This window comes from Bos indicus, chromosome 25, assembly GCF_029378745.1.
Source record: "Bos indicus isolate NIAB-ARS_2022 breed Sahiwal x Tharparkar chromosome 25, NIAB-ARS_B.indTharparkar_mat_pri_1.0, whole genome shotgun sequence".
Classification (NCBI taxonomy): domain Eukaryota; kingdom Metazoa; phylum Chordata; class Mammalia; order Artiodactyla; family Bovidae; genus Bos; species Bos indicus.
In genome coordinates, this window is record NC_091784.1 from 31,619,999 (window position 1) to 31,647,842 (window position 27,844).

Genomic DNA, 27,844 nt, shown 5'->3' on the forward strand with positions numbered 1-27,844 from the left:
CAATTAGTTGACTTTAAATAAAGGAGGTTACCCTCAATAATACAGGTGGGCCTCATCCACTCAGTTGAAGGCCTTAGGAACAAAAACTAAGGTTTCCCAGAAAAGAAAAAAAAACCTGCCTTAAGATTATAGCATCAACTCCTGTCAAGTTTCCAGCCTGCAGCCTGCCCTACAGATTTTGATCTTGCTGGTTCCGACAATCAAGTGACCCAATTCCTTAAAATAAACCTCTTCTCTCTCTCACACACACACACATATATACACACCCTACCCACCCACCCTCCTATTGGTTCTGTTTCTCTGTAGAACACCAACTCATACAGAGATAGGGAGAAACAGACCCACAGACCAACAGAGATAAAGACGAAGAGAAGAAATAAAGAGAAATAAAAGGAGAGGAGAGAAAAACATAAATTAGGTGGAACTATTTAAAGAGGTAGGGGCTCGCTGTGTAATTACTCTATAATTAATGGATTTGCTCACAGCACTGCCCTAACCAAGTTAACCAACATTCAGAGGCTTTAAAGCAACATTGTTTATAGTTTGATTGCAGTGTCACATAATACATGTTGATCTCAATTCACTACCTACTTGCTTCACTTTGCCACCCGTTACCTGCTTGTTTCATCAAGGCATACTGCTGCATCAAAATTATTTTAAGATATAATTAAGGCTGACTACATTAAAGTAACTTAGTTTTCTAGTAAATTGGCCAGAACTTCCTTTTCAACCCAGCCCCTGGTCTTTACTTAAAAGCCAGGCAAAAATGTTAATCATTAAAATAAAATGTTTAAGAATCCAAAATTGTAAGGGAAAATGAAAAGAAAAACCCTGGCGGTAGTGTAAACGCACTCCTAAAATTACTCTCATCTGTTTCAATGAGACTTGTCTGCCCATGAAATTAGTCTTGATTTATATATACATTCTTATCTAAACACAGTCTTATCTAAATACAGTTTATAACCCTCTTTTGTAGTCACTGAAGTTTCTCTTGAGGTATTATATAAAGACATTACAGATAACAGGGATAGAGGGAAAAGTTCTTAAGGATCTCTGACTTACAGTTTTTCCTTTATGGGTCATCATCCTTTTAATTGTACAGAAGCTATATTTGGTTGGCCTGGATTTGCAGCAGAATGGACACCCAGATAGATTTAACTCAGAATCTATCCCCTAGAGTCTCATGTTAGTATGTTTATTATTTCACTTGCAAATCAATTCAATGAATTTAAAGAGTGTTTAGTTTTAGTTTAGTGAATGTTGCTTCCAATTCTATAACAAAATTCCAAAATAAATGAATAAATAAATAAGTAAAACACCATCCATAAATCTTTACTGTGGACCAGGAAGTTTTCTAAGTGCTTTGCATTAACCAACTCATTGCCCCCACTTTACAGATAAGGTCATCAAGGCCAGTGAAGTTGAGACAGTTGCTCATGGTCACATAATTGACAGGGAGCAGGCTCCAAATCCTGGAACCTTTTCCTTCCTTCCATCAACATACCATCTCTTCACACAGAAACAGAGTGACACAGATCCATTCTGATCTCCAGAAAGGAATTTAAGGAAACGAAATTCACCAGGAAGATCAGCTAGTAATGAATGCTGTGAGGAACTAGCAAAGCTATCATTTGGCTTTAAAGTGACACAGTTGTTAATGATCTCACTGAACTCAAGTTTCTCTGTTTCTCCAAAGGATTGGAAATAAAGATCTATTCATCATCAGTGATAATGATCTAATAAAAACACACACTGAAGTCAAAGTGCATCAAGAAATCACCTGTTAGAGGGCTGCCTGTACAAATGCTTAGTTAGTTAAGAGTTAATCAGTAAAAAGCAAACCATTCAGCACTACACCCACAAGGAATGTTACTTCTCAGGCCTTTCACTCCTTTAACTGAATGGCTGTCTTGCTTAACTGTCCTCTTTGAAGTGATTTATTGAATCATGAAGGCATTAAAATCTATTAGCCTAACACCCACAAAAGTTCAGGGAACAGCATCTGTGTCATAAATAGTAACAAGCAGAGGCTTCTCCCAGATACTACCTACAGATTTACTCCTCAGTCCTGGATTTTGGACAGCTGTGAGATTCTCCTTCGATTCAGTTACTAGCAACTCTTCCTTTCCTCTGCTGTTTTGACCAATTATGGCAGATTGGGAAATATGTTGTCTAGTGGCCTCTTCTTATATCAATATTTGATTGCTCTCCATGTAAAACATGCCATTAAGTTAATCAGAAATTGACACTCGCCCACAAACACCTTTTAAACAGGTCAAATTAAGATAAAAGTCCATGCTTTTTGCCTCTGTGAAACTGGGACACCAAACCAAACATTAATGTCAGCTTACAGATTAAATGTCATTAAAGGCAATTTGTCACCCCCACACATTTATCTCAATCTAATAATTAGCTAAAGGTCAGAGATAAACCTGTGTATCTGAATCCACATTCCCTTTCCTTCAGGATGCAAAGCAAGGCTGAAGGTGGTATGCAAATTTGGGTAATCTTAAATCAACAAGGCAATTTCGAAAAATTCAACAAGGATTAAATACAAGGTGGGGGCGGGGGCAGGGGCGGGCAGTGACCCAAGAAAACACAGACCCAGGAGCACAGGGAAGAACATGCTGTAAGCCCTTAAGTTCTGGGCATCACAGCTTTATGAAGTCACTTTTCCTATCTACTCTACCCCTAACCCATCTCATAGCTTGACCCTTTCCACATTAGTTTACTACAGTCAATGTGTGAAGCACTTCTGCTCTGTCTGCATGCTGCCATGTAGAAAATAAAGTTCTGAGAGTAATGAATTTGGGGTGCCCAGTCTGGAGTAGTGGAAGGGGCCTTTTCAACCCAGTGAGAAAAAAACCTCTTCTCCCTTGCTCCTCCTTCCCTCTCTTTCAGCTTCACACTTCTCAGAACATAACCTTCCAGTTAAGAGAAAATATTTTAAAAGCTGGTTAATTCTGATAGACACAAAATCCAGTTAATTAAAAGAAAAACTTCCAATGGATGACCTTAAGAGAAGCTAGAAACTGTCCTATAGCATTTTCAGTTGGGAAAAAATTCATGAGGGTGGGGACAGAGGGTGCAGGAAAGAAAAAGGGAAGTGGGAACCATGCATGAGAATTCTGGCTAAGATAAAAAGGCACGGACTCTACCCTTTGGAGCCCTCAAGATTCATTCAACAACAACAAAATCTATTCCGATGTGCAAACATACTGTGAATATAATAATAAACTACACATAGTCACTGCCCTCATGAATTAACAGTCTCTCATCTGAGGAGTTAAAACAACAGCTGATTGCTGTAGAATGTTTAAACTGCCAACTTTCAGGAAACTCTAGGCAGCAGATCTTAAGAGATGCCCTTGACCCCTGTGGGGATGCAGGCAAGAATGGAAGTAGGGTTTCTTCAAAAGGCAACTCCACAGTTTTGGTTTCCTGGTATTACATTCCATTAAGTGCCTTTCTAAAACAATGTTTAGTTTCAGTGTGGGAAGAGGTATAAGTGGGTGGCAGGAACCTGACAGAGGTTCTGCGTAGAGGAACGGAATCTCAAGTAGATGACATGTCCTATTTATCAGTGAGTCTCTGTGTTTGGCAAAGAGTAGACTTTCACAAATAATTTTGGAAGAACTGCTCCACAATCAAGTTGAACTAACAGTCTCTTTTACCTTCCTCCTTTATCCATCATGGATATACACTGATCTAGTGTGTGTCCAGTCTGAACATGACCATAAGCTGAAGGAAAATCCAGTGTTAGAACTAAGTGATGGGGTATTCTGGTAAACTGATGAGATTCATCAGGGGAGGAGCTGTTACAGAACCAATGGAATAAGAGATCCAAAATATGTTGCTGTATGCCCCACAAATCACATGAAACCGTTATGTGAATTTTTTATATCAACAAATCATCTGGTAACAATAATACTGACATCCAAAGAACACTCATACATGTCCGGCACTAGTCTAAAAGTTTAACTGTTATGAGCTCATTTAACTGTCTCACCAGCTCTATTAGGCAGGTGGTTTAACTAAATTCATCAAGGTAACAGTGACAGTAACAGAGCCAAGGCTGAACCAACCCAGAAGCTCCAACTTCAGAGTCTGTGTTCAAACCATTACATTACACCTCAACTCTTCTCTTACTAAGAATGTTATTGACCCATCAATGAAAATAAACGTAAATGAAGTTAGGCAAACTAGGGTATAACAGAAAAGGGGAGGACAACCACAAAAACTATTTTAAAGGTAAGACTTCAGACTTCTTTCTTCTACCATAAGCAACTCACCAAAGCAAGTTGCAAGTAGATCTCATGTCATATTAGAATATACCACAAATTAAGTCAGATTTATTGAGCACTACTTGCTATTTATAAGGAATCTGGTTATGAAAAACTTGGAAAACCAGGATCTCTTTTGCCGAGAAAAGAGTCAATGACATAGAGAAGAGATTTAAACAGAAAAAAAGAAAAAGAAAAATCAGTGAAGTTTCAGCCGCAGCTTGGCTATAATAAGTTATCTTGAACAGTCATTTCTCTTTTATGGCTCTCAGTTTCCTGACTTATAAAATCAAGAGGTTAAAGCAGGTCCCTGGTATACTTTTTAGTCCATATAAGGTACGGTTTTTGTGAAATCCAGATGCTCGCTGATTTTAAGGACGACTAGTCCAGCTGCACTTTATTACACTGAATATGCTTTATTTAATCCCTTCAACTGTGAATGCACAATTCAGCACACAAAGCAAAAAGGAAGATATAAAGGATGGTAGTTACAGAAAAAATTTTAAAAGGATACTATACTGAGAAACTTCATGGACAGCCCCCAAAAGGGGTTAAAAAAACATACACACAAAAACTATTTCCAGATATAGGAACTAAACTGGGAAAGTGATTTGCATTTCTATGGGAGGCTTGATGATGGTTTGATGTGGGGAGGCTGCATGAAACAGAGACCAAGGAACTGAAAAGAACATTGGGGGAAAAAACAAAACCTAGATTCTATGCTCAATCTTCCTTGCAGGCTCTCAGGATGAGTTCTGAAGAGTCAATTAACCTTCTCATTCCTGAATTTATTTCCAAATTGTCCACTTCACCCTTGCAAATAATTCCAAATGTGATCAGTTTTTTAAAAAAATATTTAAAAGAAGAAGAAAAAAAATTACATAACTGAGTGTTTTCCAATCTCATTCTAAAGACTGCCTTCCGTAGGTACTTCAGCTATGATGGCCAATTTGACTTTACTGGAGAAAAAAAATCTGGAAATACTTGTATATGAACAGAAAGCCTTCTGTGGTTGAACAGGCCATAGCAGCCCCAGGAGAGATTCTCCATCTAACCCTCTGCAGGGCACAGAACCAGCTCTGAAGCCGATTCGTGGGAATCCTTGTTTGCACAAGTCACGGGCATTCGGCCTTTCGTGAAATGACAGCATGAAGCTCAGAGGAACACCACTGTGCCCTGCAGCTGTGGCCAAGACTGCAATGTTTAAAGGTTACAGTGATTAAGCACTGTGATTAATTTAGTCTCAGCAAAATCAATTCCACTCAACCACAAATCTCTAATTTACATACCGGAGCAAGCTAAACTTGATTCTGATCAATATAATTTGAAATGTATGATAATCTCCCATCCTCCTGTTCCCAACCTCTCCCTCTCCCCATAAAGAAAGGTTTTATTGGGAAATCACAGAAAAATAAAATTTACATTCATTTTGGAAAAGTTAACACAATCTTTGATTTGGCTAAATATTTTATGTCCTTGACGTGGTCATGTATGGATGTGAGAGTTGGACTGTGAAGAAGGCTGAGCACCAAAGAATTGATGCTTTTGAACTGTGGTGTTGGAGAAGGCTCTTGAGAGTCCCTTGGACTGCAAGGAGATCCAACCAGTCCACTCTGAAGGAGATCAGCCCTGGGATTTCTTTGGAAGGAATGATGCTAAAGCTGAAACTCCAGTACTTTGGCCACCTCATGCGAAGAGTTGACTCATCAGAAAAGACTCTGATGCTGGGAGGGATTGGGGGCAGGAGGATAAGGGGACGACAGAGGATGAGATGGCTGAATGGCATCACCGACTCGATGGACGTGAGTTTGAGTGAACTCTGGGAGTTGGTGATGGACAGGGAGGCCTGGAGTGCTGTGATTCATGGGGTCGCAAAGAGTCGGACACGACTGAGCGACTGAACTAAACTGAACTGGCCATGTTTCAAGCAGCGGAATGTACTGAACTTTAACCTAGATTGCTGCATAATGCTAGAGACACAGAAATCTCCTAGAAGTTGAGGCTTTATGTCATTGCCTCAGCAGTCTCTATCATACATACCAGCTCAAAAACACCACCAGACTATGTCATGTTTACTGGTGTATCATACCCATTTCTATAAAAATATCAAAAAGTTTGTCAGTGAAATGTACTTGACATTACTTTCCGTTCTCTCCATGGTGGGGCCACACAATGTGTGAAGAGAAAGGAATGAAAGGACAGAAGCAAGTGAGATTACACCCTGTTTACAGTCCTTCGCTGACCAAGCATCAAGAATTCCCGGCTTCTGTGTGCACTCTTCAGATCAACTTTAGCCCACAAAAGCTACCAGAATGGTTCACTTTATAGTCACCTCTCCATCCCCAAAACCTTCACTAGAACTACCGACCACACAATCCTAATCGTTAAATGAAAAAATATTACTAAAAGGAGGCCGAGGTAATATACAGAAGGAAATATAGAAACTCCACCCCTCAGTCAATTACATGTCACTAAATTAACACAGAATATTTCTGTCAAAGTGATCCTCTTAAAATGAGGATCACTTCCCTCACTTTTGTTTTTAATGTAACAAGTCACCTCTATCCCCGAGAAAACATTTCCTTGACCATTAGAACAACTGTCTATTCTTTCTTCTTTCTTTAATAACTGATTTTAGAGTATGAGTTCTGCTTTTACTTAAAGTCTTTGTATAGTTCTCTTAATATATTGAGATCTGCCTTCCATGCTTCTGAAATTTTTCTCCCAAAAGGAAGCAATCATAACATTCTGAAACCAAGTAGTCCTGTTTCAGCTTCACAGCTGCAATAATTACAAATATGGACATTACTCTGAATTTGAGTTTTGAACAACTGCAGGCAGGGAGATTGAGAATTCAACCCTCTGTGTCTAAACACAAGGCAAAAAATGATGACCAGCTGATGCTGAAAAACATCAATATTTACAGAATAAAATTCAGACAGAACTACAATAGAGACATTTGCCTCAGCCATGGACACTTAACTGCTTTAATAATTTTGCTTAAAAGGAGATACGGGTAATTCATTCGAGAATTAAATTTCATTTTGTTTGGTGTATTGTTCATAGTCAGTGCATATTATTTCTTTGCATGAACTGTGAATCAAGAAGAAAATCCTCTCACAACATGGATTGTGTCACTTCAACTAATTCTTTTCTTATTGTCCTTGTAAAGCTTCTGGTAAAAGGACTCTGCCATTTATTGAGGAGATTATCATACTACGTTATCTACAGTGGTTACAAATGTGAACTCAGAATTCAGATACATCTGCCCTTAAATTCCAGCTCAGTCACTTAACAGCTGGGAGATTTTGTACAATTATTGAACCTCAACTTTTTGCATCTACATCTTTAAAGGTGGGGATAATGACAGTACCCAGTTCGCTAAATTTTAATGAGGGCTAGGGGATGACAGAGGATGAGATGGCTGGATGGCATCACCAACTCGATGGACGTGAGTTTCAGTGAACTCTGGGAGTTGGTGATGGACAGGGAGGCCCGGTGCGCTGCAATTCATGGGGTCGCAAAGAGTCGGACACAACTGAGCGACTGAACTGAACTGAAGCGAGATCATTCCTTCAGTCACAGTATCTGGCTCATGGTGAAGACTGAACAAAATTGTTCACTTCTTACTGTTGACCATTCTTATCAGGCACTATCATGGGAACAGGGGATATAAGGACAAGTTAAGACTGCCTTCTCAGCTGAGACAGCCATATGAGCTCTTGCCTCGGAAAAACACAAATGTAACACAGGACTCTGGGGGGAGTGGGCAGGGGAGAGCAGCCACCAGATTTCATCTCTTCACATTTAAGCCAGTGCTGCTTGGTTACAATAAAGCAGATGAAACTGCTAGCACCACAGAACAGCTGGACACAGAACCCCTAAGAGACGCAGAAGAAACACCGTGTTCATAGTTTTCAATTTCTGATAAAATGGTAACAGTTTAGTCCTGCATAAACTGTGGCTGCCTCAAAAGAAAGACACCACGTAACAGTAAGCAGCTTGTTTGAAAAGTCTTTGTTTGGAGTCACCTGCAGGAACAAGCCCTGGGAAGCTATCCACACTGGTTCCACTGCACCAGGTCGATTACCTGCTGGGCAACGTAACCTGAAACTTCCTGTGCCAACGCCACGGCAAGAACACCTACTGAACACGACACTTCAAGCCGGTATCTCCCTACAATCACCTGTCATCTGAAGAGGCACGTATGTCTGTACACAAGTGCGAAGGAAGCAAAAGGCCTTGTGTGTCAGTGAGCACATGAGAGAACTACTGAAAATCTGAGAGCAAGAGGAAATAATAATACAGTACTCAGAAGAAAAGCAAGTGAAACTAAGTTCAGTATTGAGATCTTGATTCATTGAACACATACACTTAGAGAACTGGATGAAATACCGGAGTAGACAATGACACATGAGAAGACCTCGATCATTTCTGAGGAGGCAAGTTTTGTGTTTAAGTTCTCTTTTTTCCACCATCAAAACCATCCCCGGAAAACAAGAGCACAAGAGTTAAGAGGAACGATTTTGCTTGGATATAGGCCTTTCCTTTCTAATCCTCCTAATTAGTTAAGAGCAACGCCTCATTTGGTGCTTCACTGGATTTAAGATGTTTGTCTCTCTAAGCTCCTGTTTAACCTGAGAGCAGAGAGTGGGCTTCAGTTCACAGTCAAGTCTTCCATGGGGAACAATATCTAACTAGAATCTCGTAATACTTTGCTTGTTATTACTTTCATTTTTACAGTTATTGTCTTACAGCAAGTGATACTTGCCATCTGTCTATTACAGAGACATAATATTCTTTTTAAATAAATTTGTTTAGGCAAAAAAGAAAAACCAAAACGAGTTAGTTGGAAAAAATCTGCTGAATAAGTAACTGTAGAGATGGAACTCCAAAATGGCAAGAGCTGAGGAAGACAATAGGGGTCCTTGGCTAATATAGTTATTACTTCATGGCAAATGGATGGGGAAACATGGCAACAGTGACAGACTTTTTTCTTGGGCTTCAAGATTACTGAGGACAGCGACTGCAGTCATAAAATTAAAAGATACTCGCTCCCTGGAAGAAAAGCTACAACAAACCTAGACAGCGTATAAAAAGCAGAGACATCACTTTGTCAACAAAGGTCCATAGTGTGAAAGCTATGGTTTTTCCAGTAGTCATGTACGAATGTGAGAGTTGGACTATAAAGAAAGCTGACTGCTAAAGAATTGATGTTTTCGACCTGTGGTGCTGGAGAAGACTCTTGAGTGTCCCTTGAATAGCAAGGAGATCAAACCAGTCAATCCTAAGGGAAATCAACCCTGAGTACTCATTGGAAGCTCTCATACTTTGGCAATCTGAATGCAAAGAGCTGACTCACTGGAAAAGACCGTGATGCTGGGAAAGACTGAGGGCAGGAGGACAAGGGGGTGAGACAGGATGAGATGGTTGGATGGCATCACTGACTCAAAGCACATGAGTTTGAGCAAACTCCAGGAGATGGTGAAGGACAGGGAATTCTGGTGTGCTGCAGTCCATGAGGTCACAGAGTCAGACAGGACTTAAAAGACAAGAGAAAGAGGAGAAACTGAAAGCTCCCTCCACAGTTCATCCTAACTATGTCCATCTCCCATTCTGCCTTCCATGGGTCAACACTGAGTTTCATTAAGTCAGTTAAATGTGGAAAAGAGGAATACACAGTGAGGTTACTAAAAGAACTATTCAATCCAATAGTTCTTCCTCTACATGGGGGAATGTAGGAGAGCTGGAAGTGATGTTCGCTTTAGCAGAATTCCCAGTTCCCACATTAGAGATCCTTCTCATCTCTGCTGGCTGCTCTCAGTTTAACAGGATATGAATTTCAGGAGACCGGATTTATTTTCCCAAGCCAAGTTAGTCCTCGAGGTTTAGACAGTCAGTAAATTGTTGCCACCAGCTTTAGGAAAGGAAGCAAGTTTTCAGTAACAGAAAGATTAATAAGTCAAGTCACAGAAAGATTAATAATCAAATCATTGTTCACTGCGTCACAGGTAGGTACAGCTGCAAGCCTGTGGCAAAAATAATCTTTCAGTTTCCAGCTGCATCTCCACATTTCTACCCCTTGCTGCACCAAACTTTAAAGAGAACTAAATGCTTCCAGTTTCTTCCAGTAGAGAGTGTTTTCCCTGAAATGAGCTAATGTCTATAAAAAGCAACCATATGGAAATTTCCTGTATAAAATATTCTTTCTCCTAAGTTCTCCATGCCCACAAAACACATACATATACACACAAACCTATTTACCAGCACTTAATTCTCTATAACCCAAGCTCTACAAAATCCTTTTGTTAAACTACCACTTGTTTGATTTTTTTATCCCCATAGCAGAAATACCTTAAATTATAAATACAACTCAGTTATCTGATCTGAAAAACCATCGTCACATAGTGATCATATCAAGAGTTTTCTTTCAATTGAAGTACATGGACAAAAAAATTTTGTCTCAGTGTCAGCGGGGAGTGCTTTCAGATATTAAGCTTAATCTGATCTTCCTGATTGCAAAGGTAAAGGCAAGTCTTCTAACACCATTAATGTACAATTACCTATAAAGGATGCCGACAGGACTATCTTCATTGTGCCCCTGGACATTGCCCCTCCCTCCTTAACACTGGGATTGACGCACAAAGGAAAGGAGCGTGGGCATCAAGCTAAGGAACGATCAAGGGAGAAGTGGAAAAGGGGAGGCTGAGGACCAAGTAAAAGCAAGTGAGACAACGAAGGGACGTGAAGACAAAACCAAGTATGCAAAACTCTTAATTTCTGACCTCTCAACACCATAAAGTCCTGTATTTTTACATGACTTGCCCTGGAAAATGGATGTTAAAAATCATTTGTGAGTTAAACAATAAACTGACGTGTCCATAAAGAAGGTCTCTTTGCAGAGGTAAGCAAGGAAATGAGGGTAGAAATGAGGGAGCAGAACAAGGAAGAAGGGAAGTACAAGGAGGAGAAGAGACCTGGTTGACTCCAGCTTTGCTCTGTCCAGATTCACTTCCGCAAGCACATCGGGTGCAGGCCAATTCCAGAACTCCGCATTATTTCATCCGCCAAAATGGCCGAGTGACCTTTCCATCCTCGGTGCCCCCTTCACTCCCCTGCCAAGCTTTACTTAGTCATGGTTGAAAATAGGGCCCTTGGGAGAAATCTTGCCTTTTCCTAATTTCAGGTCAACATCTAAATAGCCTTTGCTCCTATTAATATTTTAAAGAAATACCTCCAGTAAGATTTACTTAGTAATCTGGCAGATCTTAATATATTAAAAAAAAAAAAATTAAGTATGTGTGAAAAATTACTCAAGTAACTAAAGCAAATCTCCTCCATGGCTGTCCAACAATGGCTTTGATCCCTAGAACTGAGCTCGTCCTTATAAACTTTTCCTCCCAATTTCAAAATTTTGTTTCCTGAGCACCACTGAATGGATACATCATGTTTGGAGATTTTGGAGGGTATCCAATTTGGGTATAATTTAAGATCTTTAGATAGAATCAAAAGAAGATTTCAGTGATGCATAACAAACATACTCTGATCCCACCTCAGGACAGTTTAGATAAGGCAAAATCTCAGTGGCTGAAAATAACAAAGGTTTATTTCTCATTCACATTACCTATCTGCTACAAGTCAGTAGAGGTTCTCCTATTCACAGTCATTCAGGAATCCAAGCTGATGGTGTGACTGACATCATGAATATTAACTAACCCTTACAGAAAAGAAAGGAGGTTCACAATGGCACAGAATAAAGAATCTGTCTGCAATGGAGGAGATATAGGAGATGAAAGTTTGATCCCTGGGTCAAGAAGATCCCCTGAAGGAGGAAATGGCAACTCACTCCAGTATTCTTGCCTGGAAAATACCATGTGCAGAGAAGCCTGTGGGCTACATTCCAAAGAGTTGCAAGGAGCTGAGCATGTCTGAGTGACTGAACATACCCACACAGAGGAAAAGAGAATACACACCCAGTAGAGTACACACCCAGAAGTCATGCTCACATTTCATTAGCAAAGTAAGTCATATGGCTTCCCAAAGTTAAAGTGGCCAGAGAAGGCCATGTGACCAGAGCGGAAGACAGAGACAGAAGAGCTGAAATATTTGCAGACAGCCTTAATGACCACCAAAATATGTGGAACTACCTTGAATACAACTGAATATGAAACTTCCAAAATACTAACTATAAACTGAGATGCAAACTTTTTACCCTATTCCATAAGATTACGAAGAAAAGACCGTGATTAGCAATCTGAGGGCAGAAGACAAATTTGACAACTCTGTCTCAAGTGTCATTCACTTCCAACTGACCTAAGACAAATGAAGATTGCTTCTTCTTTTAGTTAAAAATATCCTTCATGACAGATGAAATATACTTTAAAAAATAAAGCTTGCAAATAATACGCCTTTGTTACTTACCATCATACACCACTGAATAGGGAAGACAAGTATCTGTTAGTCCCCAGGGAATAATAAAGACAAAGCCATACATTTGATTAGTACTTTACAGTTGAAAAAAAATATTTTGACAGGTCATTTTAGGTAGGCACCTTAACTACAATTTTTCAATATTTTAAAGGTGAACATGGTAGATATGCAAATCTCTAAAAAAAAAAAAAAAACAGAAAGGCTTGGAACTAACCCAGTCAAAATACCAACTCAGGTCTCAGGAGAGCTAAACTAGAGGCCAGTTCCACAATTTACAAATCCTGTGGCTGAGGGCAAAGACTTTAGTACAAGTCTCATTTTCTTCATATGTAAAGTAGATGAAACACCTTGGACCAAGTTACATCATAGGGTTATCATTAAGATTGAATAAAAAAGTACAACCCACAACACTTTCAGTACTGTAAAACAAGACTCAAAAACAAGGGGGCATCATTTTGATTATAGAAGATCCTTATTACTGGTTGCTGCCCGTACTAATACGTGTGTAAAATCACAGAGGCAAAGGCAAGAGGCAGTTCCTTCTTTAAATAAAATCAAAGTTTTGGGACCACCTAGGTTACTAATAAGGTTACTACTAGGTTATTTGCTGCAATTCAGAGAAAAGAATATAGCCCTCTTGTGTGTCAACCAATGTTATGTCTAATCTCAGTGCTGTAAGCAAATTATTCATTTGCCACAAATTGAGAACTTTCTACAATACTGTAATAAAACACATATTTGGTTTTTGTCATAGTTTCCTGACATAAAGCTTCTAAATGCCTTGGAATTCCTGAGTGATAGGAGTGTCACTTGGGTTTAGTTCTGAGACAACTTCTGCAGATGCCCAAACAGCCTCAGGAGGATGGGAGGCTGGTTGTCAGAAAGACAAGGCATGAGTACAGGGTTGGAACTTTCACCCGTACCTATCCCCACCTCCAATTTAGGGGCAAGGAGGAGAGCTGGAGATCTTCACACCAACTGTCAGCAATTTAACCGATCACACGCATGTACTAAAACCTTCCATAAAATGCCCTCAAACGACAGGGTCCAGGAATTTTGGGGCCGGTGAACACACTGAGGTGCCGGTAGAATGGCCTACCTGGATAGGGTATGGAAGCTCTGCCCTGTTCCTGACTTGTGCAACCCCTGCCCCCGTACCTGTTCCATGCATCGTTTCCGCTTGGCTGTTCCTGAGTTGTATCCTTTATACTAAACTAGTAAGAAAAAATAGCCTAAAACAAATGGTAACAGGTAAAAGAAACAAATATATAATAAGGTACACCACAGAAGAGTGAAATATATAATACAAGGTAATTTTTAAATGGATTCCAAAAACAAACAAAAAAGGATTACCTATCAATAATATAATAAAACCAGGGTCTCACCTCAGGTCATACATTAAAATAAATTCCAGATAGGAACTGAAGAGTTGTCTACAAGTAATAAAACCATAAAATAAAGGAAAATACAAGCTAAAATTGATGATATGTGAGAGGGGTATACAGAAAAAAAATATATGGACATGTACATACTTAAAACAGTCATATAAGTAGTTTGTTCAAAAATAAGAAAGCAAGTAGCAGAAGAAAACATATTTTAAACAAATGAGATGAAGGGTTAACGTGTATGGTAAGTTTTACAAAAAATTTAACTAGCCAATAAAAGCAGTAGGACAGAACAATTTACAGATGAAATACAAATGATCAATATCACATGAAAAATGTCCAATCTTTCTAGTAAGAAAACGAATATGGAAAAAGTGAGTGATCAATCACTTCAAACATCTATAAAGGTAAAGCACATCTGGTGATATCTGAAGGTAGCAAGGCCACAATAAGCAATCTTATGAATGTAGGAAATATGAACTGATTAAAAAAAAAAAATCTTACAGGGCTTCCTTGGTGGCTCAGTGGTGAGGAATCTGCCTGCCAATGCAGGAGACACAAGTTCAATCCCTGACCTGGAAAGATCCACCATGCCTCGAAGCTACTAAGCCCTTGAGCCACAACTATTACCGAGCCTGTGCTCCAGATCCCAGGAGCCACAGCGATTGAGTCCACGAGCTCTAGAGCCCGTGCTCCACAACGAGAGAAGCCACCACAACGAGAAGCCTGCACATCGCAACTAGAGAGCAGCCCTTGCTTGCTGCAGCTAGAGGAAACCCAGCACAGCACCCTGCTCCCCCTCCCCCGCCAAGAAACCTGAGGCAATATGTATCAAGTGTCTTAAATATACTCAGACTTTTTAAAGACGGACAAATAGTAAACAACATGAATTTCAGAGACAAACCATCCAGATTCAAGTCCTGACTTCACCTTACATGCACTTTGTGACCTTGGGCAAGCTACACAGTGTTTTTCTGCCTCCGCTTGACCCATGTCTAAAATATAGATAAATTCATTCTTGCTTTTGGATTAATGGGCTTCCCAAGTGGTACTAGTGGTAAAGAATCTGCCGGCAGTGTAGGAGACCCAGGTTTGGGAAGATCCCCTAGAGAAGGGAATGGCTACCCACTCCAATATTCTGACCTGGGGGATTCCATGGACAGAAGAGCCTGGAGGGCTACAGTACAGAGTCGGACACGACTGAGAGACTTTCATTTTCAATTTCACTTCTAGACTGATATGAGAATTGAAATGTGCAATGCATGTAAAACATGTACTACAGTGACTGCTATATAATAAATGTTGGATGAAATTAGCTATCATCATTACACCACCACTATCACTACCACCAAATCCATCCTAACAAGTGACCAAAGCATTTTGTTCTGGTGAACAAGAGGAATACATATACCATGACCCTGAAGGAAAATCTACAAGGAAATATACCAAAGGTAAGAGTGATCATTCCAGAATTACAGATAATTTTACTTCTTCTATAACAGATTTGTAAGTTTTCTACAAAGAGTATGTTACTTCTTGGAAAAACAGCTATCATTCTGAGGAAAAGAAGGGAGAAGCTCCATACTTGCAGTTGTTATTTTTACTTTGTAATGATAAATACAATAAAATTAAACAAAACCAAAGTTGTTTCCAACGATTATCTCCTCAATGTATCTATTCAGGTATCCTGCATTTCTAAGTTCTGATCCTCACTGAGAAACCCAAGAAAAATATTTAAAGTAATAGGTGTAAAGAGAGCAATTGAAGATAAATATCTAGCCCTCTGAAATGATAGTAAAGTAGACCCTTGAACAATGTATGAATTAGGGGCATCGGCACATTCCCCACCTTCCCCACCCCTAAGCACAAAGTCAAAAATCCAAGTTAACTGTACAGTCTGCCATCCTTATCAGTGGTTCTGCATCCACGGATTTAACCAACCACGGATCATGCAGTACTGTGGTACCTACTTATTAGAAAATATCTGCTTATCGGTAGACCTGCACAATTCCAACTGTGTTGTTCAAGGGTCATCTGTACATCACCTGTGCCCAATTCTACTTAGCTAAAATCTAGGGAGGGAAACAAGGATGTCAGAACTCCTATTCTGGGTTCAGAGTACACAGAAAGCACGATCAGAAATCCCTGGTTCTTACGGAGGCAAAGGTAGAAAAGCTGACTCTCTTCACCTCTTCCCTCTTTTGGAGTGAAACCTCAGAAACAAAAGGGCTGCCCTGGCAGAGGTGAGGTTTCCATAAGGCATCTCCACCAGCCATGAGAGAGCATGCTGTTAAAAGCCTCCACCAGATCCCCTCTGCTTCCTTCAGACTCTGCTAACAGAATAGAGTGGGTGACGGGGGCGTAAAGTGAGTGATCGGGGTACAGGATCATTCTATAGAGGTACCACACAAGCAACCTTCTTTAGAACTGGGGGGAGCATTATCAAAGCTCTTGTACCATCTGTCTGTGGAGGGAAGAGGGAAAAAAATACAACAACAACAGCAGCTGGTGCAAGAAGTAGCAAGATGTTGGTCCTGGAAGTGACAAGATGGGAAATGACAGGAAACAGCTTTTCACTCCTCCAACAGCAAAAGAAGCGTGCAGCCTGTGTTCCAGTGTTTGAAAACCTCCAGATGCTGCCCTCGTCTCACATTTCCATATCTTTGTTCAGACAACATCTGAAAGCCTGCCTTTCTTTTTTTCAAGCACTCTCTTTCTTCGGAGGAACATACAAAGCTATCAAACAACAGGGCTTCTCCCCCTCCTCTCTCCTACAGGCAATGTGGGATGAATTTTAAGTGTCACTGTGGAAGAAAAAAAAAACGTACAAACAGCATCATGTGAGCCTCTGTGAAACTTTTTCCAGTTGTCGATTTCAAGTAATACTTACCATGTGCTCTGGATTCCGTCATTTGGCAGTTAAACTAACATTAGATTTGGAGTAGAACTTCTAAAGAGCTGAGGAGTAAAATCTCTGCGATGATCAGAGTTCAGGGGATGGGGAGGCCCAGGCATCTAACGACCACGTGGAAACAGTGGGAGGTGCTTCCTGAGGCAGGGCACTAAGCACTGCCACATGCGCGCCTTTCTCTAACTTTAAACTCTGGGTTTATGGAGTCAGAAATGTTCTAAATGATACACACACAGCCCAATGTCAGAATTTCAAAGGACTGACATACAAAGTTAATAAAATATTCTCATTTAGCATTATCCCATGTGTTAAAGATACAAAACCAGTTTTCTTAGAACTCTGGAATATGCTCATAAAATATACTAAAAAATTATATTGGGTAAAATTTAACGCTTTATTGGATGTCACAGATCATGTCTGGGCATTGCATCACTTCAGGCTCCATCAGCCTACGTGGTCTTGTGTGTGGTACACAGTGCAAACTCCCCTCTGTTCTCCATCAGGTCAGCTCAACCTTTACAACTCAGGTTGGATTCCATCTCCAGAACGTTTCCCAAAGTTCCCTCTCTGAGAGAGTGAGTCTTTCCCATGAACTCAAACAGTATTCACTGTTCAGTTTACAAGAAATAAAGTAAAATAAATATAGACTGTTCTTGCCATGTGCTGTTTAAACAAAGTCCCAAAATCATTTTTTACTTTTTTAATGGCTCACTATTGCCTACCACAACATGTATATATTTTATTTTGGATTTGACATGCTGTGATCCCAACAGACACACCTGGATCCTTTATCCTCCTGTGTCCCTTCAGTTCAGTTCAGTCGCTCAGTCGTGTCCAACTCTTTGCAACCCCATGGACTGCAGCACACCAGGCCTCCCTGACCATCACCGACTCCTGGAGTTTACCCAAACTCATGTCCATTGAGTCGGTGATGCCATCCAACCATCTCATCCTCTGTCGTCCCCTTCTCCTCCTGCCCTCAATCTTTCTCAGCATCACGGTCTTTTCAAATGAGTCAGCTCTTTGCATCAGGTGGCCAAAATATTGGAGTTTCAGCTTCAACATCAGTCCTTCCAATGAACACCCAGGACTGATCTCCTTTAGGATGGACTGGATGGATCTCCTTGCAGTCCAAGGGACTCTCAAGAGTCGTCTCTAACCCCACAGTTCAAAACCATCAATTCTTCAGTGCTCAGCTTTCTTTACAGTTCAACTTTCACATCCATACATGACTGCTGGAAAAACCACAGCCTTGACTAGACGGACTTTTGTTGGCAAAGTAACATCTCTGCTTTTTAATGTTGTCTAGGTTGGTCATAACTTTCCTTCCGAGGAGTAAGCGTCTATCTTCCAAATTGCTGCTGCATGTTCACACTACATATTTTAGGACTCTACAGGCTTTATACAAACTACTGTCTGTTTTTGAAACACCCTCATTTTGACCTGTCAAAGTTCTATTTGCCCTTTAAGACAGTGCGCTAATCTGCTGTGTGATAACTTCAGTCATGCATCCAACACAGACTCTTCCCTCTAGACAGTTATATCATCTTGCCTCCAATTATAGTCAACTACACCCAGATGCCTCAGAATCCATCTGCAATGCAGGAGATGCAAGTTTGGTCCCTGGTTGGGAAGTTCCCCTGGAGAAGGAAATGGCAACCTACTCCAGTATTCTTGCCTGGGAAATCCCATGGACAGAGAAGCCTGATGGGCTGTAGTCCATGAGGACACAAAGAGTTGGACATGACAGCGACTAAACAATATCACCGCCACCCTTGTTCATACCCAGCACTCTCCTTTTCCCTCAAACACACACACACCTTTTTAAAAAGAATTTTTGTTAAACCATTATACAGTTCAAATCAGCACGCCTGGTTCATTTCAGCTCCTTCACTGCCCAACCAGGCGACTAGGACTGCTTCAGCTTCTCGGCTTTCCCTTTGTCTATGATGACCAAGGTGTAAAGGTATCTTCTGAACTGACCTTTAAATTTCCTGTTATTCTTATTTTCCTTGATGTTGACAGACCTGGCATTGTCTCACCTTGCTATATGCAGAAAGTCCTTTATTTCTTCAGTTTTGAGAGGCCAGGCAAAGAGGCACAAAGAGCACATGGCCACACAATGAGCAGCAGAATGGAAGAGAATGGATAAGCTTTCCTTACCCTCCCCAAAGCTCCTTTAAGGATCAGCGCTGGATCTTAGGTAGCTCAGAGCATGGATGAAAGTTTTTAAACTGAAGTGACCTTTTATAAATTATAAACCATGTTGCACTAAATTATTATCAAAATGCTTCACTTACCCCAGGGCAAGAAAGAAAAGCAGCCACTCCAGTGATGCTGGGGGATACCAGAGGCTGTGTTCTCTCCAAAAACCCAACTTGAATTCCTACAAGTCAGCATCCCTGAACTGCACATTTGACAAGAAACCTTATTTAGCAGTTGTTTCCTTTCTGCTTTTCTACCAATTCCCAAGTTCCCTTGAGGGGAGTGTCTTACGATCATTCACTCCATACTCCTTGACTTACCAAAGTTAAAACACAAGCAATGGTTAGAGGCAAGCAATCTATAACTGATGCATTTGGCTGTACCTTTCTCATCCTGACAGTCTGGAGTAACAGTTTTTACAGAGGAAACCAGTACTGCTGTGGATAAGAGATTTAGCCAACTGTGATCATTGGTTTGAGAGCCACTCAAAGCCCAACTGAGGTTGACTCCCCAACCTTCATTCTACCCTTCCCCTACTGTGTTGGGGCTTTGCCCTTGAGGACATAACTCCAGCTCCAGGCCTAGTTAAGCCCATCAAAGTCCTTTCATCCTCTCTGCCAGCAATTGGTCTGGAACTCAGGCCTAAATCAATCCAGACACGCCAACCCAAAAGGACAGTTTTTTATGCTCATGCCCCCAATTTGTCCAGAGGCAGAGGGGAGATCTTTGCCTCTGTCTGGGAAAGAAGTCATTTTCCCTTCAATCTCTCTCAATCTCCCTGGCCCACACTCCCACATTTCTACAATTAGCTATGAGCAAAGCGTGAGGCCCCGACAGCCACTAATAACTATGCACAGATAGCTTAGGGATGCCGCTGATACTGTGAAAGCAAACAGATGAGACAGGAAGAAATGAGGTCTCTGAGGACAGATACACACTAAGTCACTGAATTAACCTACCTGAGGCCCTCCCCACTTCTGGACTTGGGTGAGGTGGCCCCATAAGTTTCCTTACTGGTTAAGCAAGTTTGAGTTAGGTTTTCTAACACTCATAGTTGAAACCACCCTAACTTAAACATTTAATGAAACTCTCTGCAATTAAAAAAAAATCCGCTTGATACTCATTTCAACTCTATGCTTTAATTAAGAGCCATATAACAAAATTTTCATGTGTGATTATAATTTTTTCGTTAGTTGACTGAACAAAACAAGATGCCAAACATAAATATGAAACAGTATCACATGAAGTAACTCAATGTTTGATGCAGTCAAACAACCAGTAGCTGGCCAGGATCACATTAACAGGGCATCACCAAAGCATCACCCACTCAATGGATATAAGACTGAGGAACAACCAGCAGCTGGCCAGGATCACATTAACAGGTCATCACCAAAGCATCACCAACTCAATGGACGCAAGACTGAGGACACTCCGGGAGATAGTGAAGGACCAGGAAGGCTGGTGTGCTGCAGTCTACAAGGTCGCAAAGAGTCTGACATGACTCAGCCACTGCACACCACCACCACCACCAAGGCATATAGACTGTAAACAGGCTGGTTACAAAAAACTGTTCCTTTAATTGGTATCTGCACTGCATGGTGTAGTGCCTGTATGTTAAACAGTACTTAAAGATAAAAGCAAAACTGTGGGTTTGAACTCACGTGTTCAAGAAGAGATGGAACTACTAAAGAGGAATGCACTCTGGATGCTGAAGGTGTGCTAGGGTAGGAAAAAACCAGCACAGACCTGAAGATACTGATTCAACTTTCTCCAAATCATCCTGAGTCCCAAGAGAATCAGCAATAAATCCTGAGACAACACGCCAGTTGCAACATTCAGACAGCAGCTCCCCTGTTAAATTTCAGGAATTCTCCTCTCCCCATGTGTGAAATAGAGGAGTTGTACGTGTTCCCTTCTAAGGCTCCTTTCTGCTCTGAAATGCTGGACCACACAAACAACCAGAGACTTGATTTTCTACTGTGTATGATGAGGATTTCAATCTTAATACTTATCTCAATACTTTTTCATAAATATTTATTAGGTGCCTACTATGTCCGAGGGAAAGGGCCAGGCCCTAAAGAAATGCTGAGATCAAGTATGTTCTTTACCTCCAGGGTATTACAGACCCCAGGGAAGGCTGCTATCAATATAAAAATTTTAGTGAACTAAATTAAATCCAAACACATTACAAGGTAACCAGACCATCAAGTCCCAGTTTTCCAGGATAAAAGTAATGAATTAGAATGATAATCTCTAAGTACCAGGTGAATTTTACAACTAGAAGGAACCTGTGCCACAAATCTGAATAAGATGTTGTAAGTGGGTAATAAAGAGCAGTTTCCAAAAATCAATTTTAAAAGGCTGTGCTTCTAAGCCTGCCAAAACCTCAGACTCATGATTCTCATCCTAGTTCATCTTTGCTATTTCTACCAATGAAGCATGAGAAATTCCGAAGCCCTTTCTTACCTGCCTTGCTGATCAATTTCTTATCCCGTTAACCTTCAAACTTTTTCCAGTTCCTCCTTAACTAATTATTTTTTATTAAACAGGAAGCACGCCATTTATAAATTCTGAATCTCTGATGGCTTACGGTATATGGCACACATATGGTAAGCAAAACATACATATGGGACTACATTTTTAAACTTATCCCATGATAATATATGCAAACTTCATACCTTACACCTTGAAAGTTGCTTTCTGTTAAGTTTCCTCAAACTTTCATGTGACTACCAATTTTTCATACACCCTACAAGGACTTGTTCTTGTAACTACTTAAATTGTTTTAACTTGACATTAGACAAGTTAAATGTCTTTAAAACTACTCTCTGAAAATCCCTCTTTAAGTACAGTTTTGCTTTCCCCTTGCCAAAGCAGCTTTTAAATCCAATGAATTTTCACAGCTATTTGGATCTTTTCAATTTAAAGATTAGCTGCTGCTGCTAAGTCGCTTCAGTCATGTCTGACTCTGTGCAACCCCATAGACAGCAGCCCACCAGGCTCCCCCGTCCCTGGGATTCTCCAGGCAAGAACACTGGAGTGGGTTGCCATTTCCTTCTCTGATGCATGAAAGTGAAAAGTGAAAGTGAAGTCACTCAGTCGTACCCAGCCTCCTAGCAACCCCATGGACTGCAGGCTCCTCCGTCCATGGGATTTTCCAGGCAAGAGTACTGGAGTGGGTTGCCATTGCCTTCTCTGTTAAAGATTAGAGGTGATTTACAAATACACCAAAATGTGCAGAATGTGAACATTAATACTATCTGTGATGCTGGGGAAAACTTACTTCAAATGTTCCTATCTATCCCCTCCTCCTCAAACATACACAAAACAGGCACACATCCACTACTTCATTCTATGTTTCTATTAAGGTACTCAAAAACACCAGTAGTTTTATTGTGAAAGACACACTGCTGACTCACTAAATGTGTCAGCTGAAAATTGTGTCTCCCCTCTCTATTTTCTTTTTTCATGGCTGGGTTTTGAACCTAAGTTTACCTAACTCTTACCTTTTCACCTTAATTTGGTCACTACCCAGATAGTCAAAATCCAGCTGTGTCCTGTTTTTCCCACCCAGCATATTTATGATTTAACCAACTCAAGGGACATGGGTTTGAGTGGACTCCAGGAGTTGGTGATGGACAGGGAGACCTGGCGTGCTGCAGTTCATAGGGTCTCAAAGAGTTGGACATGACTGAGCGACTGAACTATTTTTGAAACATTTGTGACTACAGCTTCATTGCAAAGACAAAATTTAAATATGATAGACAGAAGGATAGGCATTTATGCAATGATCTTAGTTCTATCCAGAGTGAAACAAATGTTCTTAACCAGTGAAATAATAATGAAATTATATATCTTGATAATCATGCCACCGAACCTGTATTTTTCTAATTGTTCACAATAGAATCAAGGAAGACAAGGCAAAAATCTTGCTGAAGTCCAAATGAATTGTGTCTATGACATGCCCTTGAGTTACTGTCCAACAGTCTTGCTAAAGAAAGAACTGAAGGGTATATCTGGCTTTCTGTAAGGACTGTACTTTTTTCTCAGTGCTTAGTCAACTGTCACTTGTTCTGAAATACTGTCCAGGACCCAAAGAAAAGGTTACAGAATTTACTTACACTGTTTTTACTAAAGTCAAAACACACTGCTTCAAAGATGATGGTGAGTCTATAATCCACTGGCCTCAAGAGCCAGGACTCCACGCTCTGCAGTAAACAGATGCTCCCTCACAACCTACTCTTTCACCTTTCACCTTCCATGTCATCTGTCAAATCTCACTCTCCCATGTTTAGTCAGAAGCTCACTTTCCTTTACAGAGAGGTCAAATGCAGAACTGGAACTAAAGAGTCCTGCAATTTGCATCATATAGCGCTACACCACTCACCATTAGAAGTAACCAGCATTCTCAGAACAAAACTCAAGAAAGCCTCTGCTTTTTCTTTTTTAAGGTTTTTGAGATTTGTTACTATTAGCTTTTTCTAGCCAGCACTGAACAAACCTTCCAGTATATAAAAGCTCAAGTTTAAATCAACCCAGCTTTCTGCTGTCAGGCAGATCATTGTAATGCATTACAGAAGGTTTGGTTGAATTCCAAGCTTCTGTCTAGTTCTCAGGAATCAGAGCCTTGGCCAATGGGCATAGAGTGAGTCATGACCAATTTTTCTACTGTTGTATTAAAGGAGGCGGGCAAAAGAACAATCCCTTAGATAACTAGAGACACTGGCCAAGAACTGGTGCCATCTGCTAATATGGGTAGAAACGACACTGAAGAGAGAAAGGTTGGTGAGGGGGCAGATGGGACTCTCCTAGTCATCTGGTTTTATTATCCTTGCTCCAATTTGTGTTTGATAATTTGAGCTAAAGATAGAAAAGATACATCTCTCCACTGGAATAAGAATATGATGGGAGAACACAAAGTTGAATTACATCTCTGCCCTGCTTCTTCATTCCAAACAATTCCCACACCATCCTTTGGGTGAAGAAGGCAAAAGCCTCATCTCTGAGATGAGAGCCCAGAAAGGTATGTTCAACTGTGCATTAGGATTAGACTTTCCACTGCTGTTCTTTGAATTTTGTGGCTAATAATTTGTACAACTGGACATGACTGACATTTTTATCTGTAAAAACTTGACTTAGCTCTTTAAATTTAAAAGCCAGAATAGAGAACAGTATGATTACAGCACAATCTGAGGGCCTAGTGAGTGACACATGATACAAAAATCATTTTGATCCCACCACTGTTTACCTCTTCTAACTCCTGCCATTTCTCTCCTTTGCAAATTATACTCATTTTATTGTTTGCAATTCTGTCATTATATTAGACTGATCATATCTCTATGTACAGAGAGCTCTGATTATTAAGCTAATTCTTAAAAAAAAAAAAACTGTGTTGCAATACAACTGATATAGTAGAACAATTTGGGCATGAGTTTTGCATTTGCTTGTGTACAATTTTACATATAACAAATACAAATAGGTGCTATCAAACAGTATTTGTCTTTCTCTCTCTGACGTATCTCACTTAGCATAACACCCTGCAAGTTCATCCATGTAGTTGCTAATGGCAAAATTTCATGTAAGACGCATCTTACAGAACCCAGGTCTCCTTGCTAAGCCTCACACACTGAGGAGAGGTGACAGTGGAGGTGTTTTCTGTCTGAAGTGACCTCTCTCAGATATTTGCATGGCTTACTACTCCCTTACCTCCAGCAAATCCTGGCTATAAGTTCCCTCAATAAGGTCCAACCTGACTGCATTATTAAAAAAAATTCACTATTCTCCAACTACATAGAGAGGTTTTCCTCTTTACATGCTTTCTATCTAGAATTTTTACCTTCCAAAACACTTAAAGATTTATGTACTTAACTTTTTTTTCTTGCATTATTCATTAGAATCTAAGCTCAATGACAGGAGATTTTTTCCTGCTTAGTTTGGATATCATCAGCCCACTATTTAGAACTGCACCTGACACATGGGTCAAGAAATATTCGCTAAAAAAATGAATACACATATGGAGGCACAAGCATGGTTATTTAAACCATTATAAGAGTCAAATTAATAATTTCAAATCCATAGAACCAAGCACTTTTAAGGAACTTGCTCAAATACATGAAAACTATGGAGAAGTCCTGGGCTCTAACTGAAGGGCAACATCCATTTAGAAGGCTAGACATAGGTTCCCCTCCTCCCACCTCAGAGAGCTCTTAGAATTACAGGACATGTTTTTTAAAATGTGAATGTGGTCATATTTATAGCTGGAGGTAAATTGGCTCCACATTGTCATCATTTCTACAGAGAAAGAATGACCAAGTCACTCCTCTGCATTCACAGCACCTGCAACAAAGCCACTTGAAAACAAGTGGTGGAGTGGGACGCATTCAAAAAGAAATTCACGGCTGAGAAGGCAGGGATCATGAAATACAAACCAAAGTGCTTCACAGAAAAATCCCTAGAAATGGCAGAATATTAAATTGTATCTGACCTCTAAGTCACTCAAAGTCCACCCAAGTCTGTGGGTCAGTAACAAATCCCAAATGTCAAGCTCATTCTCTTTGCCACTGACTTTACAAAATGGACTTCCGATGTCTATTTGCAGGTGTCTACATACAAAAGAACTTGGCAAACAAGTACTTGGCTCTGAGGCACGCTGAGTTGGTCAATTTAAGTCCATGTCTAAACCAGCATTTCATATGTAGTTTGTGATCATGCATGGCGATACTAAGTGTACTCTTAGACTACAAGATTTAAAAGAACTCGTGACCCATTCTTGATATCATGTCTCTCCAAACCTCTGGTTTCTCATCTGAAAATAGGGATAATGCCAGCTGTGCCTCATGGGTTATTGTAAGGATTAAATGGACTAAAGTTCATTTTCTACTTTCAGATAATAAGCACCACCTATATCGTTAAATCTCTACCACCCTATCTGTATACTTACGACTGAGGTATAAGAGTCACCAGAGGAGCCCCTAGAGTCATCAGAGGAGTTTAAAGGTCACAGGCCTACCCTGTAAACACGCTAATTTAAATGGACTAGGATAGAGTTTGTTTAAAAGTTCCAGTTTCAGGTTATTTCCACATGGAGCCAGATTGGAAACTCAAGATTTAGATTCTAATACCCAGATTCAGTAGTCAGGGGTAGGTTAGGAAATATGTAGTTTTTCACAGGTACCTTACAAAAATTCTTACAATCAAGCAGTATAAGAAACTCATCTAATAAATATAAGAAAGCATTAAAAGCATTTATCATAGGAACTGGCACAAAGTAAGCACTCAGTGGCAAAATAGAAAACAATTGTATGTTTATAACTATGTATAAACTATGTTTATAACTATGTATATATATGTGTGCACACACACACACACACATATATATATATATATATATATATAGAAAGAGAGGGAGAGAGAAAAAGAATATGGATTAATCTAGGCAGGGATTTGCCTAGATTCATGTGTTTGAAACAAATCCACAATCATATACTATTTATTTTATCTATACAACATCTATGCTTCCAACTGCATTTTAACAAATACAGTTGAAAAGTATGTTAAAAATATATACTAGAATACAAGTTTTTTTAAGTTTTTAGAACTTTCCATAAAGGAAAAATGTGATCTGAATAAGTCTGGTGTAACTTTTGAGAAGGAGGGAAGGAAGAAGAGTGGGCAGGAGGAAGAAGGGACAGAAAAGAAAATTAAGTCACATAAACATTGGCCCTGAGTAGTGACGAGGGGCGTATATGAGGAAGGGTACTTGTCTTACAAAAAAAAAAAAAAAAAAACACTTAAACACTTGTGTTCTCTTTGTCTCCAGACGCGGGTAAGGACTAGCATTTACCGACTGGCTGTGTGCCAGGTATCCGACACCCATAAAGTTAGTCAGTGCTCCCAGACAGCACTGCAAGGGAGCCCTCACCATCCACAACCCACACAGCACACAACCTGCACGAAACACAGCAGGACTTTTCTCTCAGAGTCAGAGGCTCGGCCACTTGGCCCAGAAGGCCGGCTCCTGTGAGGAGAAGCGCAGAGAACAGGCCCCTGCGGCACAGCCCTCAGCGCTGGCGGTCCTCTCTACAGTGTCTGCTGCAGCTTTGGGAAGGCGGGGCCAGAGTTCCTGCCTGCACTGCCTCTGGAGACACAGCACGTCGAACAATCTCTGCTCAACAGGTAAACAGCAGGGCCCTCTCAGGGTCAGAGACTATCGCTGAGGGAACTTACAAACTCCTGAGGAGGGAGCTCTGGGAATGAAGTCTTTATTAAAATGGCCAGTCAGTCCTCAGGGTGAAAGATGATGAAAACTGACTGGTGTTGTAAAACACCTTCCTCCACAACAAAGTGGACCCACCTGAGAGACACTCTGGGAAAGACAAGTTGAGTGACTCAGACTGTACACAGGCAGAAATTTTCAGTAGAGTGGTGAAAGTGAAAGTGAAGTCGCTCAGTCGTGTCTGACTCTTTTTGACCTCACGGACTGTAGCCTATCAGGGTCCTCTGTCCATGGGATTTTCCAGGCAAGAATACTGCAGTGGGTTGCCATTTCCAGTAGAGTGGTACAGATTCCCAAAACACTGCTGGGTTGGATGTATCTATCAGCTTTCAGGCATATTTTGGCTGTCACAGAT

At 40.4% G+C, this 27,844-nt stretch overlaps 1 protein-coding gene and 1 pseudogene across 10 annotated transcripts in view; both read right to left on the reverse strand.

The window, feature by feature from the left end:
* Positions 1–27,844, reverse strand: part of AUTS2 (activator of transcription and developmental regulator AUTS2) — a 1,215,639-nt gene that overhangs the window by 787,273 nt on the left and 400,522 nt on the right. The gene's annotated exons all lie outside the window — the stretch shown is intronic.
* On the reverse strand, positions 292–26,589 carry LOC139179593 (large ribosomal subunit protein eL38-like; annotated as a pseudogene).